This window comes from Rattus rattus, chromosome 1 (assembly GCF_011064425.1).
Source record: "Rattus rattus isolate New Zealand chromosome 1, Rrattus_CSIRO_v1, whole genome shotgun sequence".
NCBI classification, from domain to species: domain Eukaryota; kingdom Metazoa; phylum Chordata; class Mammalia; order Rodentia; family Muridae; genus Rattus; species Rattus rattus.
Genome location: NC_046154.1, coordinates 85498229 through 85517828, shown reverse-complemented (window position 1 = coordinate 85517828; position 19600 = coordinate 85498229).

Sequence of the window (19600 nt, the reverse complement as noted above, 5' to 3'; positions counted from 1 at the left end):
TGATTGTCTAGACTAATAAAACACAACCCTACATAGATAATTCTGTCTCTCTCTTTTATTTCCATGCAAGTAAATTGTGATGCAATAAATGATAAATCCTTGGTTAAAATATGCTAATTTTAACATAGACATGTAGGAAATACTGGAATCTAAAGTTTCATGAAAAGTTTTTATTACTATTTTCTGATTATCTTATTTATTTACATTTTAGTCATTTCCCCATTCCTGGTTGTCCTTCCCCCAGTTTCTTATCCCATTACTCTTCCTCCTCCTTGCCTCCACAAAGGTTCTCTCACTATTTCTCTGGTCTTCTTCCTTCCCTGGGGCCTCAAGTTTCTCAAGGACTAAGCACGTCTTCTTTGACTGAGACCAGACTAGGTAGATCCCTGCTGCCTATATGCAAGGGGCCTCATATCAGACTATGTATGCTCCTGGGTGGTAGCTCAATCTCTGGGAGCTCAATGCAGTCTTGGCTAGTTGAGAATGTTGGTCTTCCTCTGGGGTTGTTCTACCTTTCAGGTTTTTCAATCCTTCTCCTATAGGGGTCCCTGACTTCAGTTCCATGGTTGGATGTAAGTATCTATGTCTGTCTTAATCAGCTGCTAGAAGGGCCTCCAAGGGACAACCTTGCCAGGATCCCATCTGTTAGCACATCACAGCATAGTAGTGTCGGGTCTTGGTGATGCCCCCACAACCTCTCATGAGATGGATTCCAAGTTGACTTGGTATTTGGACCTCCTTTCCTTCAGTCCCTTCTCCATTTTTTGTCCCTGTAGTTCTCTTAGGCAGGAACAATTCTGGGCCAAGAATTTCGACTCTGTGTTAGTAGAACTGTTCCTCCATTTAAGACTTTGCTTATCTACTGGGTGTAGACTCTTCAAGTTCCCTTTCCCCAATGTTGAGCGCTTTGGCTAAGGTCACCTCCAATGAGTCCTGGGAGTATCTCACCTCCCCTGTCTCTGGCACTTTCTATAGGGTCCCTGTGACTCTCCTAGGCTGCTTATTTCCATTTACTCTCTTGGCCTTCTGGGCTTCTCTTTTGTCCTCTTCACCACATATCTGATCCTGTTACCCTTTTCCATAACCCTTCCCCTGTTTCATCCTGGTCCCTCACCTCCCTGTGTCTCCTGTGATTATTTCCTTCTCCCTACTAAGTGGCATTGAAGCATCCTCACTTGGGCATTTCTGCTGGTTTATATCTTGTATCTTAGGTAATCTATAGATTTGGTTAATATCCATATATTAGTGAGTAAAAATGTTATTGTTTTAATAGCTGAATGGCATTCCACTTTGTAAATGAATGACACTTTCTCTATTCTGTGGTTGATGGGTTGTTTTCAGCTTCTGGCTATTACATAGAAGTTGTTATAAACATAGTGGAGCATGTGTTCTTGTTACTGGTATGGTGGGACATCTTTTGAATATATGCCCAAGAGCTGCGTATTCAGGTAGAACTATTTCCAATTTTATGAGGGACTACCAGATTGATTTCCAGAGTTGTACCAATTTTCAATTCCACCAGCAATGGAGTATCCCCTGTTCTCCAAAGCCTCACCACCATGTGCTGTCACTTGGGTGTTTCATATTAACCACTCTGATTGGTGCGAGCTGGAGTCTCATGGTCATTTTGATTTGCCTTTCTCTGATTGCTAAGGACTTTGTACATTTCTTCAAGAGCTTTTCAGTTATTTGAGATTCTTCTCTTGTGAGTTTTCTGCTTAACTCTGTACCACATTTTTAAAATTTAGTATTTTGGAGATTAATTTCTTGAGTTCGTTATATTTTGGAAATTAGCCCTCTGTGGTACATAGGATTAGTGAAGGTATCATCCCAATCCTTAAGATACAGATTTATCCTATTTGTGGTGTCTTTTGCATACAAAAGATTTACAATTTCATGAGTTCCCATTTATCAGTTGTTGATCCTATAACCTGAGCCACTGGTAGTCTGATCAGTAAACTGTCCACTGTGCCAATGATTTCAAAGCTCTTTCCCACTTTCTCTTCTGTTATATTCAGTGTGTCTGACTTTATGTTGATCCACTTGGACTGGAGCTTTATGCAAGGTAATAAATATGGATCTATTTTTGTTGCCCTTCGCACAAACCACCAGTCAGACCAGTATCATTTACTGAAGGTGCATTCTGTTTTCTACTGTATATTTTTGTCTTCTTTGTCAAAGAAGTGTCCATACTTTTTTTTTTATTATTAACTTGAGTATTTCTAATTTACATTTCGTTACATTTCGAGTGTTATTCCCTTTCCCGGTTTTCGGGCAAACATCCCCCTAATACCTCCCCCTCCCCTTTATGGATGTTCCCCTCCCCATCCTTGAATTCCATTCTGTTGATTGACTTTCTGTGTCAGTACCAATACTATGCAGTTTTTATCATTATGGCTTTGTATTACATCTTGAGGTCAGTGATGGTGATTTCCCCAGCAGTTCTTTGACTATTGAGAATTGTTTTGGCTCTCTGGGGATTTGATGTTTTTCCATTTGAAAATTAGGAATTACTATTTTGATTTCTGTGAAGAATTGTGTTGGAATTTTGATGAGGATTTCATTGAATTTGTAGATTGCTCTTGGTAAGATTGTCCTTTTCACTATGATAATACTACCAATTCATGAGCATGGGAGTCCTTTACATCTTCTGAGGTCTTCTTTGTTTTCTATTTTCAGGGATTTGAAGTTTGTGTCATACAGATATTTAACTTACTTGTTAAGAGTTACATCAAGATATTTTATACGATTTTTGACTATTGGAAAGGGTGTTAGTTACCTAATTTCTTTCTCATCCTATTCATCATTTATATAAAAGAAGGTTACTAATTTGTTTGAGGTAATTTTATATTCTGTCACTTTGGTGAACTTGTTTCTCAGCTGTAGTAATTCTTTAGTAAAAATGTGTGGTTTGCTTATGTACATTAATATATCATCTGCATATAGTGACATTTTGACTTCTTCCTTTCCAATTTGTGTCCTCTAAATATCCTTTTGTTGTCTAATTGCTTTATCTTGAACTTCAAGTACTATATTAAATAGATAGGGAGAGAGTGGGCAACCTTTACTTGTCCCAGATTTTAGAGTGATTGACTTCTAGTTTCTTACCATTTAATTTAATGTTGGCAGTTGGTTTGCTATATATTACAATTATCTGTTTAGATATATGCAATGAATTCCTGATCTCTCCAGGACTTTGAAAATGAAGGGGTTTTTTTCAACATGTAATGAAATGATCATGTGTTTTGTTTGTTTGTTTTGTTTTTGTTTTTGTTTTTGTTTTTGCATTGTGTTTATTTGCCTAAGGTATTACATTGATGGATTTTCTTATATTAAATCATCCCTAAATCCCTGGGTTGGAGCCTACTTGATCTTGCTGAATAATGTTCTTGATGTGTTCCTAGGTTTGATTTGCAAGAATGATATTGAGTATTTGTGCATCGATATTCATAAGTGAAATTGGTTTGAAGTTTATGGTCTTTGTTGGGTCTTTCTTTGGTTTAGTTTTCAGAGTAAATGTGGTTTCAGAGAATGAATTAGGTAGTGTTCCTTCTGTTTCAATTTTGTGGGATAGTTTGAAGGGTATTTATATTAACTCTTCTTTGAAGATTTTGTAGAATTCTGCACTAAAACCATCTGTCTTTGGGCTTTGTTGATGTTATTAAGTTTATATGTGACCATTTCTCTTTCCTTAGGGGTTATGGTACTGTCTAGATAGTATACTTGCACTGGATTTAACTTTGATAAGTGGTATCTGTCTAGAAACTCATCCATTTCATCTAGATTTTCCAATTTTGCTACGAATAGGCTTTTGTAGAAAAATCTGATTTTCTTTTCACTTTTCTCGTTTCTGTTGTTGTTTGCCTTTTCATTTCTGATGATCTTAATTTGGATGCTGTCACTGTGCCCTTTAGTTAGTTTGCCTAAAGGTTTATCTATCTTTTTGTTTTTTACAAAGAGACAGAACTTGGAGGTTTTGTTGATACTTTGTATTGTTCTCTTCCTTTTTTAACTGGTTGATTTCACCAAGAGTTTGACCATTTCCTGACTTCTGCTCTTCTTGCATGTGTTTGTTTCTTTCTGTTCTAGAGCACATAGGTATGCTGTTAAGTTGCTTGTATGGGATCTCTCCAATTTCTTTAGAAAAACACTTAGTGCTATGAATTTTCGTCTTAACACTGCTACTCGAGTCCCATAAGTTTGGGTATGATGCTTTGTCATTTTCATTGAATTCTATATGGTCTTTGAATTTCTTTCTTTATTTCTTCCATGACCAAGTTATCCTTGAGCAGAGAGTTGTTTAATTTTCATGGGTTTGCGGGTTTTCTGCTTTGTTGTTGTTGTTGTTGTTGTTGTTGTTGTTGTTTGTTAGTGAAGTCTAGGCTTAGTCTGAAATGATCTGTTAGAATGCATGAGATTATTTCAATCTCCTTGTATCTATTGAGAGTTGTTTTTATGTCTGATTATATGATCAATTTTAGAGAAGACTGAGGTGCTGAGAAAGAGATATATTCTCTTGTTTTGGGGCAAAAAATTCTGTAGATTTCTGTAAAATCCATTTGGTCCATAACTACTTTTAGTATCACTGTGTCTCTGTTTAGCTTCTGTTTCAATGATCTATCCATTATCAGATTGGAATCTTAAGGTTTTCCACTATTATTGTGTGTGCTTTGAGCTTTAGTAATTTTGTTTTTAACAAATGTGGTACCTTTGCATTTGGTAAGTTTAGTATTGAGAATTCCTCTTGATGGATTTTATCTTTGAAGAATATGAAGTGTCTTTCCCCATATCATTTAATAACTTTCAGTTTAAAGTCCATATTATTGAATATTAGAATGGCAATTCCAGCTTGGTTGTTGGAAGCATTTTCTTGCAAAACTTTTGTTCAACTTTTTAGTCTTTGTCAATGAGGTGTGTTTCTAGTATGCAGCAAAATGCTGGATCCTGTTTACATATCCAGTCTGTTTGCCTGTGTTCTTTTATTGGGGAATTGAGTTGATTGATGTTGAAAAATATTAAAGACCAATGATTATTAGTTTTTTGTTATTTTTGTTACTGATTGTGACATTACGTGTGTATGAATCATTTCTTGTGTGTTTGTTTGTGAATTCTTAACTTTCTTGTGATTTGGGAAGAATAGTTACCCTCCTTTGTGTTGGATATTTCAGTATGTTGGGCTGGATTAATAGAAAGATGTTTAAATTTGGATTTGTCATGGAATATCTTGGTTTCCCCTTCTATGGTAATTGAGAGTTTTGTTGTGTATAGAATCCTTTGCTGGCACTGTGTTTCTTAGGGTCTAGATGAGATCTATCAAAATCTTCTGAATTTAGAGTATCTATTGAAAAGTCTGGTATAATTCTGGTAAGTCTGCCTTTATATGTTACTTGGCCTTTTTCACTTACACATTTTAATATCCTTTGTTTGTTCTGTGTGTTTATTGTTTTGATTATTATGTGATAAAATTTGTATTGGATATTTTTGTTTATATTTCAAATGTTATTCCATTTCCCAGTTTCCTGTCCATAAGCCCCCTATCCCATCCCATTCCCATTCTTCTATAAGGGCATGCCCCTTCCCTGACCAACCCCCTTGCTGCCTCCCATCCCTGACATTCCCCTACACTGGGAGTCCTGCTTTGGCAGGACCAAGGGCTTCTCCTCCCATTGATGCCCAACAAGCCTGTCCTTTGCTATATATGCATCTGGGGCCATGGATTTGTCCATGTGTAGTCTTTGGGTAGTGATTTAGTCCCTGGGAGCTCTAGTTGGTTAGTATTGTTCTTCTTATGGGATTACAAGCCCCTTCAGCTCCTTCAATCCTTTCTCTAATTCCTCCAACTGGGACCACATTCTCAGTTCAATGGTTTGCTGACAGCATTTGCCTCTGTATTTGTCATGCTGTGGCTGAGACTCTCAGGAGACAGCTAAATCAGGCTCCTGTCTGCATGTACTTCTTGGCTTCATCAATATTGTCTAGTTTGGTGGAGATATATATATATATATATATATATATATATATATATATATATATATATATATATATATATATGCTAGATCTCCAGGTGGGGAAGGCTCTGAATGACTATTCCTTTAGTCTCTGCTCCAAACTTTGTCTCCATATCCCCTCCTATAAGTCCCCTTTTAAGGAGGACTGAAGCATCCGACTTAAGTCATCCTTCTTCTTGTGCTTCATGTGGTCTTGGGGATTCAGACTTTTGGGATAATATCCCCTTATCAATGAATGCATACTATGTGTGTATTTTTGTCATTGGGTTACCTTACTCAGGATGATATTTTCTAGCTCATTCCTTTTGCCTATGAATTTCATGATTTCATTGCTTTTGATAGCTAAGTAGTACTTCTATGACTGTGTAGATGTCACATTTTCTGTATCCATTCCTCCGTTCAAGGGCATCTGGGTTTTTTGCAGCTCCTGGCTATTATAAATATGTTTGTTCTGAACATAAAAGAGCATGTGTCTTTGTTGTATGTTGGAGCATCATTTGGGTATATACCCAGGATGGGTATAGCTGGGTCCTCAGGTAGTGCAATATCCAATTTTCTGAGGAACCTCCAGACTGATTTCCAGAGTGATTGTACCAGTCTGCAATCCCATCAACAATGAAGAAGTGTTCCTCTTTCTTCACAGCCTCACCAGCATGTGTCGTTACCTGACTTTTTGATCTTAGTCATTCTGACTGGTGTGAGGAGGAATCTCAGGGCTGTTTTGATTTGCATTAAAGGTTATGCTCACAACCCAAAATATAAGAGAACTTTTTGATCCAATCTATTTGGTATTCCATAAGCATCTTGTACATTTATGTACTTCTTTTTATGTTAGGTAAATTTTTTCTATGATTTTGTTGATGATATTTTCTAGCTTTTTGATCTGGAATTCTTCACTCTCTTATATTTCTATTATTCTTAGGTTTGATCTTTTCATTGTTTCCAGAAGTTCCTGAACATTTTGAGTTAGGAGCTTTTTATACTTTGTTTGTTCTTTGAGCAAATTGGCAATTTTTCTATGGTATTTTCCATGCCCACTGTTTTCTCTTCTATGTCTCATAGTCTGTTGGTGATGCTTTCGTCTGTAGTTCCTGAGTTCTTCCTTAAGTTGTCCATCTCCAGGGTTGTCTTCATTTATGTTTTCTTTATTGTTTCTATGTCCGTTTTTAGATCTTGGACCATTTTGTTCAATTCATTCATACGCTTGATGATATTTCCATACATTTCTTTAAGGGATTTATTTGTTTTGTTTTTAAGGGCTTCTACCTGTTTGCCTATGTTTTCCTGTATTTCTTCAAGAGAGTTCTTTATTTCCTCCTTAAAGACCTCTATCATCTTCATGAAATGGAAATTTTAGGTCACTATCTTGCTCTTCATGCATATTAAGGCCTTGCTGTTGTGGGAGAACTAGTTCCTGATGGTGCCAATAATGTTGCCTTCTGTTGTTTATGTGCTTGTGCTTGGACCTTGAAGTTTGGGTCTCTCTGGTGTTACCGGCCTAGGGATCTCATTCTCCTTGGAGGCAAGTGGAGCTCTGTGACCTGAGTTAGAGCTCATCTTCTTGATGCAGGTAGTGTTGTTTCTTGTTAAGGTGGGCCTTCTGTGCACTTGGTTTGAACAGGCCTTCTGTGCTACTGTTTACTCTGAACTTCCTGTGTCTTTGGTCACCAAAGGCCTCCTGGGATGCAGGTGGGCTGCAGTGTTTGTCTGGGTTGCATGAAAATTTAAATATATACATGTACAGTTATTGGAAGCATGTTTACAATTTCAACTTCTTTAATAACCACTTAGCTTGAAATACATAGAATAACATTATGAAGAAACGGCAGAGTCAATGGATCCAATAAATCTTAATTTAAAGGGGTCGTCTATGAGTTAAAACATATGATCAAATTTCCGGCCTGGAAAAAATAATACTTCACAGAAGATATTGGTATACTTTTGCATTACTTTCATTTAGTATTTAAGACATATATCAGGACCACGAATTTAAAGGCAACCCTAATGCTTATCCATCTTGGCTTTTTAGTATTCAGATAGTGGATGAAAGAGTAAAAAATTACCTGTTAAACATCAAGCAGGTAATTAAACTTAAGTCTCACAGTTTCTTTCTCCCGGAATAAATTTTAGTGCTTTTCCCCAATAGGAAAAATGTTTGTTTAATTAAATATATTAGTGTATCGCAATATATTAGTTGAAATAATAGAGCTGTTCACAAACAGGTGGTGGGTATCTGGCACTTAATCACACTTCTTGAGTTATAAGATCTAAAAATTCCAATTTTTTAATCGAGAGCTAATTCATACTGGCCTTCACAATGTTTTCTATGTGATTTTAAAATGTTAATCAGTTAGAAAAAATTCTTACATGATTATTAGATAAATGTATTTTTGCAAATGAGAAATTGATTGATAGTCCTAATCTAAAACTCACCTATAAGGGCACAGAGCACAGAATCCACCCCTGCAGCCATAAGCTTTCCAGCAATATGTCCTTGGTCCCTCTGTAAGCTGTCAAAGCAGACAATTGCCTAGATCGATGATGGATGGCATGTTTTAGATTTTTACTTACCCTCAGCGGTCTTTGGAATGATATATAAAATGTCTATTTTTCAGTTACTGTCTGAGTCATTGCTTGCTTGCTTGCTTATATAAGGAATGGCAGGCCTCACTTGGCATTATTGTTGTTACAAGGTCCCACTTACCTAGCCTTCCAAGTCTTAGCTCTAGAATGAGGAGGAAACAGTTCTACCAGGTGCATATTCATTGCCCATTAATGGTACTCAAAACGTAGCCAACTATGCCACACCCCATAATAGAATACCCAATCCACACAAATTTGTTCAGATTCACTCCAGCATTACCAAATTCAGAGTAGGAAACGAGGATGGTTCTTTTTCTTTCATGCTACAAGATTTTTTTCCTAATATTTTTTTCTTACCACCTTACTTGGCCTATAAATATCTCTAAGGTAATTGACTTATACTGCAATCAGATTCTGTATTTTTTAGCACAGATTTCAAGGCTCTTTCTTGTCAACCTCTCCAGTTCCTTTCTGAGTAAAGACTCTAGTTGAATGACTTGCCCAGTTGCACATCCTTTTCTTCTCTGCCTTTAAGACACTTGATCCCTTCACCTCTAAGCCCATGCATGTGCTGTTTTCTCTGCTCGAACACCAATTTTGTTGTCTCTACTTTCTTCACAGTTCTCATTTTATATTAACTGCCACCTCCATCAGAATCTCTTCTGTGACTCCAATATAACATGTCAGGAGCCTTTCTGTTATTCTTCCCACAAGATTGCTTAATACACTAATGGGAATGTATTCTTTCATCGTCTGTCTTGCCTTTTAAACTTTCAGTTTCAAGGGGGCAGAAAGTATGCAAATCTTTCTGATGTGGCAACTCCTGAGTGCCCCTTCTAACATCCCAGAAGAGTCCATAAATACACACATTTTACAGAATGAATTAATCAACTCCTGAGAATGAAGACTAAAGTTAAGGCAGGGACAAACAAGGTTAAGAGCAAGAAGAAAATTTTGCATGGTGACTATAGATCATGTAAAAAGCCAGACTGTTGACAGACAGGTGGTGCAGTCAGCTGTCATCCTGAAAGGAAGTGAAGTTATTAACCGTTCAGATATGAAATAACAAAGGTAAAGAGAACCGTACATTAAAGGGCTGGGTTGAAATGGTAGCTATAGGGACACAAACACCTCCATTAAATAGTTTTATGAAGTATGGAAACAATGTAACACATAGTGCTTCTCTTATCTTTATGAATTAGTATGAGATCACTGGTTACTAGGGTACTTTAAAAGTCTCTGCGAATGCTTTAAAATACATTAAAAAGTTCTGTGGATATGGAACATGTATTAATTATACTCAGTGGATTATTGATATAATTCAACTTGTTTTACCAAATAAGATAAACTTTTTTTTGTTTTGTTATTTTTTTGTGGTTCACTTTAGTAACACATTTAGTGGTTAAACAATGATTAAACTCTAAAAAGTAGCAGTGAATCTGTGTTATTCTAAGTATTTTGGCTCCCTTTTGTCTGATAGACCATTCTATACATGCAAATATAATAGTTATTGTATGAGTCAGGATTTTCTATGCCAGTGTTTCTCAACCTGTAGGCTGTGGCCCTTTTGGGATCTAATTACATTTTCACTTGAGTCTTTTAAGACTATCAAATCCACAGGTGTTTACATTCTGATTCAAAAAAGATGACAGTTATGAAGTAGCTATAAAAGTAATTTTATTTAATGGGTCACACAACAGGAGTAATTGTATTAAAGTGTCCCAGCATTAGGAAAGTTGAGAAACATTGCTGTAGAGTTTCAAAACTTACAGAAAGAATCTCTCTATAGATAGGAAAAGAATTTACTAGAATGACCTACAATCTATGGTTCAGGTTTTCAAAAAATGATGTCAACTGAAAGTCCAAAAATCCAGTATTTATTCAGTCCACAAAGCTGGATGTGTTGACTGGTTATCATTATATGTTGGTATCTCAATGAGGTAGGCTCTAAATATGTTGGTATGAATTTGTTTGAAAGTCAAGAGAAAGCAGACAAAAATCAAAAGCTCCCTTCTTCTGTGTCCTAAAAAGGCTTCTAGCATCAGGAGTGGCCCAGAACACACCTGGATTACAGAAATGTCTTCCCATCTCTTTCCCAGCTCCCCCCAAAATATCTGAATTAAAGACATGTCTTTTCACCAAAGGGATCAGTATTAGAAGTCATTCTTCCTTCCCCAGATTAAATTATATTTCCTTAGAGTTGTGCCCTCCATTTTATGTTACGGTTCCCAATGTAGTCAAGTTCAAAAACAAGAATACCTATCACAGATCCACTCCTTTTGAACTTGAGATACAATCATATCTTCTATGTTTATTCATACATTTCCAAATGAAAACCATAACCAGATCATATCCCATGATATAGCTATCCTACACAACTATCCTATACAAAATTGCAAACACATTGTATATTTAACCAGATCATAATTATGCCTAACGTGATACGACTAGCCTTTCTGTAACTACAAACCCATTATACTTTTAAATTAGTTAGCAATGTCTCTCTTTTTTTTTTTAGCAGAGTTTAGGATCTTTAATGTCTTGGAATGTCCTTAAAAGGCTCTGTCATTCAACAGGTAACAGAGTAAAAACTCCAGAGTCCTTTCTTTAAAATGAAGAGGGAAAGAATGGGATGGAAGGAACTATTCAAACTTCATCTTCTTTCCTTGTGGCTTGAAGTCTCTTGAGGACCGTTATTTTAATATCTGAAAATGAAATATGGTAATCATATAGATCATATGATAAAGAACTCAAGGAGAGAAAAGACAAATATCTGTATAAATGCGTTCTTAACAAAATACTACTGAAACATTTTTGTCAACTATAATCCTCTATTGTGCAACTGGTAGTGTGTCCTTATCTGGTATTTATAACTATCTTCCTCAACTACACATTCTATAGTTCCTTCAACCTTGGCAAGCAAATATATCAATAACCTTTACTGACATTTCACAAGTTTCATATCTCAACTGTTTCCCATGACTATTTTATGCCTTCAAAACCAGTACTACCTGGGTAATACTTTCATGACCAAGTTTGGTTGCCAGTCCTTGGGAACACTACCAGAAAAGTGAAATGAGGAGGAAAGTTTATTTTGGACTATGGTTTCAGAAGAAGAGTTCATAATGCAGGGGAGGCCCAGCAGTAGGAGACTGAAATAGGAAGCTGAGCGAACATATCTTTAACTACAAACAGGAAACAAAGCAACCAAACCGAAAGTGGGAAGAAACTCTGAACCCACGAGGTAAACCTCCAATAATTTACATCCTCTACCAAGACTCCACTCCCTAAAGGTTTCATCATTTCCAGAGACTGCACCATTAACTGAGGATCAAATGTCCCAATGCCTGAGGCTATGATGAATATTACTCCGACTGCCATACTAGGTATACACAAGTCATTAAAAAGAATCCTTGGGGTTGGGGATTTAGCTCAGGGGTAAAGGGCTTGCCTAGGAAGCGAAAGGCCCTGGGTTCAAACCCCAGCTCCAAAAAAAAAAAAAACCAAAAAAAAAAAAAAAAAGGATCCTTAACAAATATATGTTATACAAAGGGAAAATATGTTATTACATAAATATCCTCTCTAAACATATCTATAAGAATTATTCTCTATAATAATATGTTTTCTGTTTATATTTTTGAGAATCCTTCATATTAAATCTAAATTCAAGGAAAGCGTCGGTAATGGTTGTCTTCCATGTACTTTAGCTACACTGACAACTGAATTTTACAGCAGTGACATTCATTCCCATTGTTCCTTTTAGACTTATTTATGCTTCGTATTTCCATGATTCTGAGCTCTATGCCTTTCCTTCTGAAAGTCAGTTCATCAAGTACCTGATTTCTTCAGAGCTGTGTCTGAAAGCTTTAGTAACCATTAATCTAGGACTCTTTCCCTTTCATTTTAAAAACTCACCTTTCTCCAAGGAAAATTCAATCCATTTAATCCTCATTGATTGGCATTTAGTGCTACTAGATGATGCTTTGTGAGAACTCTGGGTGTCTAACCAGCAGTTTGATCAATTTGTTATGCTTCTTGTCATACTAATCTTATTTTGCACCTGGAATCCATGTTTCCCCTGAAGTCATCTAACTTCATTTAAAACCAGTGTTATCCTTAATTGGACAGTGAAGAAACTGAGGCATGAGCTTCACTGACTTTCTTATATGATTCTTGACTATTCTTACTCTATGATACACAAATTCCTGCATAACAAAATAGCATTATCTAAATGTCTTACTTTAAGAAAGAATGTCTTATTTTACCTTTATAATTTCTGCACTTTTGTGAACTTGAAAACACTAAATTTTTCTAATACTTTTAAATATTTGTTTGAAATAAGGAAGTCAACGCTTATCTTTGAAACATTTTATAAAAATATATTTAAGATATTAAGATTTAATATATTTATGAGAATGTAGTGCCTAGATCTGATAGTTTTAATAAATAGAGCCTAAAAATGAAAATAAGGAGTAGGGAATAATGATACCATTTGAGAATATCATAAGATATAATTTTTGAAGTCTGAAATGGAGTCCATCTTATCATGTTTAATTTTAATACAATACTTTTATTATTAATCTGAGATTTCACACACACACACACACACACATATATATTTTTTTTTCATTATATTCTCCTGACTCCTTCCTCAAACTCCAGTCTAATCTAAGTCTAATCCTCTTAAATTTCCTCCTAATTTCATGTCATTTTTAAAAAAATATATGCATTGGAACTAATTAGAGATATATATATATGGGGCTCCACACTGGAACATTGGTTATTTAATATATATTTTTGCAATTCTTTGAAAAAATACATTGTTCTTATCCATCCAGTGCTCCCTACAGCATCATACTTCATATCCTCCTCCTGACTTTATGTACTCCTCTTTTAATCTTTAAAAAAAATTGATTTGTTTTTAAACAACTAAGTCCAATTACTGCACCCATAAACATGTAAATGCAAACTCACCCACTGGGAGATGAGGTGAATAAAAGTGCTAAATAAAAGTGACTGTCCTTTCCTCAACATGCAGAAGCTTGCAAAATGATAAAGATGGAGACACTTTCTGTGGGAATAAAAATAATGAAGGGTAGAGGTCTGGATGAGTAGCTGTGGCTGCCGCTGTTGCTGCTGCTGCTGGACTGCCAAGGTTTCCGTAGAGTCAGACTGTAGGGCAATGTGGTAGAGTGGAAAGAATTTAAGTGCATGGTAAGATCAGGTCCAGAAGAAGTAAAAGCACAGAGGAAGGAACAGCAATTTACGTAGGTAAAGATAACAGCAGAAACCAAAATAGGGAAAAGCCTCTGAGAGAGCCAGGAGTTCTGTGATATTTTGTGGTATAATAAGTTCATTCTTGATATTCACATCAAATAGTAAGATAGCCTGTTGTTGAGGCTGTCAGCAGGAAATGTTGAGTAATTTCTTTATGAAGTCCACATAAGGGTTTTGTTCCCTTTCTCGGTGTGGCATATTTGGCGAGTTTCAGACCTTTCTTTATTGATGTGATTTCAATAGGCTTTTAGGCTCCTTCGGTCCCAATTTATTCTGGTACATTTGTTGGATGGGCATCTATCTCCTTCTAGGAATAAGTTCCGATTTTATGGGCTGTACTAGAAAGATGGTGTCGTTTGTCCTCTAATGGACAGAGTCTTACTGCTTCTGCATTTGTACTGAAAATATTTAAAGGGTACACACATAATGGTATCCTTAAGGGTATGGCACGGGTCCTCTAAAACACTGTTTATCGAATATGAATTAACTCAGGCTAGTCCAGTCTGATTTTAATTAACTTTAACTGTAAAGTTAGATTATTATAATAATACATGTGTAGTGTGCACAAACATTGAGAACTCCATTACAGACTAGCAAGAGAAATGGTTCTAACATTTTCTATACATTGAAATAACTTAGAGAGATTTAAAATTCTGATACAAGAGTCCTATACTCAGACATAAGGATTTTGCATCTGGAAAGTGGGTTAGGCTTTATAAGTTTTAAAACATCCTTGGGTGACTATATTGGACAGAATTGGAAATCACTGGAGTAGAAGCAATTGCAAGGCTTCAAGATTATTTCTCCTTTTATCACTTATTTTTTAGCTTACTTTTCCCCCTATACAGACATGTTTGTATTTAATTGGCTAAAATTTGAAAGTGTTGACAAGCTCTCAGCCTTCAATACTCTGGGATCTAGTTCAGGTGATGTCCAGTGTAGTCCTAATTGTACCACTCAATAGAAAAAGGCTTGGGTTATTTCATCAGAGATCTGTTGTCTGATAGTCAAATGCCCCTTAGGATTGTGAGTAGTTAACCATAAATTCTTGAAAATTAGTTGTTTATTCTAATGGATTGTAGGTAAAAGATGATGCTCCAGTGATGCTATGGTGGCTCTGAACTGGAAAAAGACCCGTAACAGGAGAATACTATATGCATGCATGCATACAAACATACATGTATACATGTATACATACATACATACACACACACACATACACACAAGTACATTTATAATCTTTGTAGGCAATGGTTGCCCACATCATTTTATGTTTACTATACGTGTGAAAATACTTATGGAGCCCGAGTTAAGCATGAGATTCCCTACAACTGATTTACATGGGTTGTGAGTTGGATAATGAAGGTGCTGAGAGCTGAACCCAGGTCTTCCACAGTAATAGTAAGCACTCTTTACCAATGAACCATCTTCATCCCCTCTGGATGAATATTTTTATAGAAAGAAGGAATGAAGGTTTTGTAAGAGCAAGTCTTTGAGTCATAATCTTGGAAAGTTTGGCTAAATCTTTTCTAATTAAAATCCCTTATTTTCCCAAATACAAGTTGATGAATTAATGTAATCAAAGAAAACATAACCAATTGAAAATTTTCTATTCACATATGATTATTAAATACGAGAACTTCAGTATGGCATACGGTATTTCAGGAGATAAATAACCTCAACTCTAATGTTAAGTGTGAACTGCGAAAACAGAAAATTACTTGCTGAAAGGTTAACACAAACAATCCCATCCCTCTTGTTCCATGTGGCAACCATACCAAGGCAGCCCCATTTCACTCACATGCATCCTTAGAAAGGCTGACACTCAGGTCTTGAAACTTTGTCTATATCCACTCATTCATGGCCTCGTTGTGTTAATCTGCCTCTTGCAATGTCTATAATTAAATGCTCCTTCATTTACTTCATAGCTGTTTCCTTATAAACATTTTTATTACATCTGTTAATAATTAAAATTTACCAAGCAGTTTCTAAAAATATGCCTTCACTGGAAATAAATAAGAAATGACAAATAACTGTTAGCACTGTGGGATATAGAGTTGCTCTCGGATGCCTGTGTTTATCTCACTGAATATCTGACATTTATTGCAAAAGCACATCTGCATTATATCAGCCCCACACTCCTACTGTGTGTTTCAAAGTCATCTACATATGAGGTCCTTGTGAGGGGCTTTTGCCTACCCTTTCATCTACACATGTGATACACCACACTTTCCTAAAAGGAAATGTTAACATCTCTTACAATTCCTTAATAAGAGGCCCCTCGGGTATATAACAGAACTATTCTTAATCTTTTGCCCCTGGTAGTGCGTAATATGACTAACCACTCCATTTGTAACGTATGTTATTGGGTGCCATGCAGCTACAAGAGGGAAAGCATAAAACAAAAACGAGCTTTTTACTGTAGGTTACTAAAATATTTTTTTGAGGTGGCTATTGAAAGCAGCATGACATCACCTGCTTTAATGGTACAATATTCTACAGCTGCACTTGCTCCCAAGATCTTACATCAGCTCACTGATACCCGCAATTAGCATATACAAATAACCCTATCATCTCTCCAAGCCAATTAACCTCATTATGCTTATTGAACTGCTCTGATAACAGTCTTCTACATCATTCTGCCTACACAAAACCTATCTATCAAACGTACTTTGAGTTTTCATGTCTAATGATTACTGATTACTCATTTTTTTTTTAACCAAGAATCATTAACTCTTTCTTTACAGGAGTGGAGTTGGAGTTGACTTTTGGCTGTTCCACTATATCTTTCTTAGGATATCATAGTTGGTTATGAACATAGATACTGATTCATTTTCACTAAATAATGACAGAAATTCTGCATGTGCCTTCAGCATCTTCTCTCGAAGCTGAAAATAATGAATCTTAATTATACATTTTTTTATGCTAACAGAAACATGGTTAGGTCTGAGAACCAATTCAAAGGGAACAAAAGAGGTCAGGAAGAAGGGACAAGACTGAGTAATCCACATTCCTATACGATTTCATGGAATAGAGGAAAAACACCCAAGAAATAATGTTTGTTAGCCAATGGTTTGTGTAAAAGAATAAACTTTCCTGTTGATTGAGAATTTTCATTTTGAAATATATTTCTTAACTGCCAGACATGCATTTCACTCATTCAATTTGTATGTGATACATTATATTTTTCCCATTCAACTAGGTTGAATTTCAGGCAATGGAAGGAAGACACTTCTCTCTCGTTTTTAAATTAAAAACTTCTCCCTCCCTTTCCTTTCATTGCTCCAACCCTTTCAATTACCTAAATCTATAATACTTAAAAAGCGTGGTTATCAGAAAAGTAAAATAAAATAAACTAGAATAGTAAATTTTACCAGAAATGTAAAACTTGTATGATTTGATATAAGCATAAAGAAGATGGAGCACATACGTGTCAGCTCTTTGAACACTTCTTGGTAATAGAAGACATGGACTTAGAGTGTTTATTGCACCTAGCTCATAGACTTTGTTTATAGACTAAACAATTAATATTTCATATGTTTCAGTATATAGTGAGGTAAGCAGAGAATAATAAGAATTCTCAATCTCAAAGGAGGGTCTGAAATTAAATTAATTGTAGAATAAGTATGTAAATAGTTGTGGTATGGAGTTTCATGTGAGACAAGAAAAGAAATATAAATATAAAAATCTAATAAAGTTCCAAAGGCAGAAAACATTATTTCTAGCTTGGGGAAGGTGGTGCATACCATTTATTACAGTTCTTGGAAGACAGAGGCAGAGACAAGTGGATCTCTGTGAGTTAGAGGCCACTGGGAGGTACATGGTGAGTTCCACACCCATTAGGACTATATAATGGGATTATCTCAAAAATAAAAAGATAGAGATAGATAGAGAGAGAGAGAGAGAGAGAGAGAGAGAGAGACAGAGAGACAGAGACAGAGAGACAGAGTCAGAGACAGAAAGAATATCTTTTTGCACTTAGAGCTATCATTTAGATCATGTGCAGGAGAAAATTTTTTTCTTGGCTTTAGTCAGAGTGTAGGTATAGTACTTAAGTCATATACATACAAACAAGGCTGTTGAGGAATGCTAAAGAATAGCATCAAACTTTGTGAATTGATGTTAAAAAAATGAAAATGTTTGTAGAGGAAGTTAAACTTGATTTTTTACTCTTTGTTTATATTAATGTAGCCAATTAAGAAGTGAAATCTATAATCTTTATATCATATCAAAGGAATTATTTTTATTTCCTCTTGTGAACAATCACAATTCAGCAATTTTGTAGCATTACTTTATTACAGATTCTAAACAAAGCAAGGACTTAAAGCAAACTTATCATAGGGCTGGAGAGATTGATCTGTGGTTAAGGGCATTTACTGCACTTTCAGAAAAGTGAAGAGAAAGAGAGATGCAAAAGTTTGAAAGAGACCGGCAGTCAGACATGGGGGGAGACTAAGAAGATTATGTCTTTATATGAACAGTTATGAACATTTATTCCCAGGTTCCTCTTTATTTTGTATATCTGTAGAAGGAAGAAAATCGGGGTAATCCAGTCACTTCTGGTAACACCAGTCAGTTATGTGGAGTATGAGTAATAGTGAGTTTGTGTTAGATCTGCAACAGTATAGCCTAGGTGCTTAAACAAGAGAATGAAATAAAGAGAATCGTTTGCACTGAAGAGCAACATTTACAAAAGTCTTCTTGCTCCTTATTTCTTCTTTCTCCTGTCCTTCCCACATTCCCCAACTCTTTCCTATCTACTCTTTATTTTGATTATGTCATTTCTACTATCTGTGTAGTGTGTGTGGCTAAGATATTGATGCTCCTTCTTAGTCACTGAAATAAAGGAAGCCATGAGGAATTATTTATTTCATATTAGTGTGTTTGCCTCCTACATCTCTTCTCCCATTATGGCTTTTAAATTAGTTTATGTAAATAACGGTCTCTAAATGAACTTATTTGCACCTCTTGAATGCATCTTGGAAAGAAATCTTTTAATAGTGTGCATTTAAAATTTTGACTCATGATTTAATTAAGAAAGATAAAGCACTTTTCTAAAATGTAGTGTGCTCAATTTCAGTATGTTTCTTAATCCTCTTTCTTAAAAGGTCTTAACCCTAATTCTATTCCTTGTCTGCCACTAGAGAGCTGTGAGACATTGTTAAACTTCTTCACTTTTCATCTTTAAACCCAATTGTGTTTAGTAGTAAAACAAAGAAATTGAATAAGATTATTTCCAAGAGCCATTTCATCACTGTTGGCCTACAAAGTAAGATCAGATAAACTAAACACACAGAACTTGGTAGGTGGCAGGCAAATGCACTCTGCCTTGAAGACATTTAGATGGTTTTAATGATGTTAAGGTGAAATTTGGAATGGAACCTACACGTATTTGTCCTCTTCTCCTCTCTATGGTGGTAATTTAGATAATGTATTTGAGAAAGCAAGTTTTAGATCTATACAGAATTAAATATGATACAAAGAAGAATCTGATAGTAATTGTCTCTTACTAATCTTTTTTTAAAAAATAACCATTTATTTATTTTACTTATATGAGTACACTGTAGCTGTCTTCAGACACTTCAGAAGAGGGCCTTGGATCCCATTACAGATGGTTGTGAGCCACCATGTGGTTGCTGGGAATTGAGCTCAGGACCTCTGGGAGAGCAGTCAGTGCTCCTAACCGCTGAGCCATCTCTCCAGCCCTCTTACTAATCTTATATTATGCATCC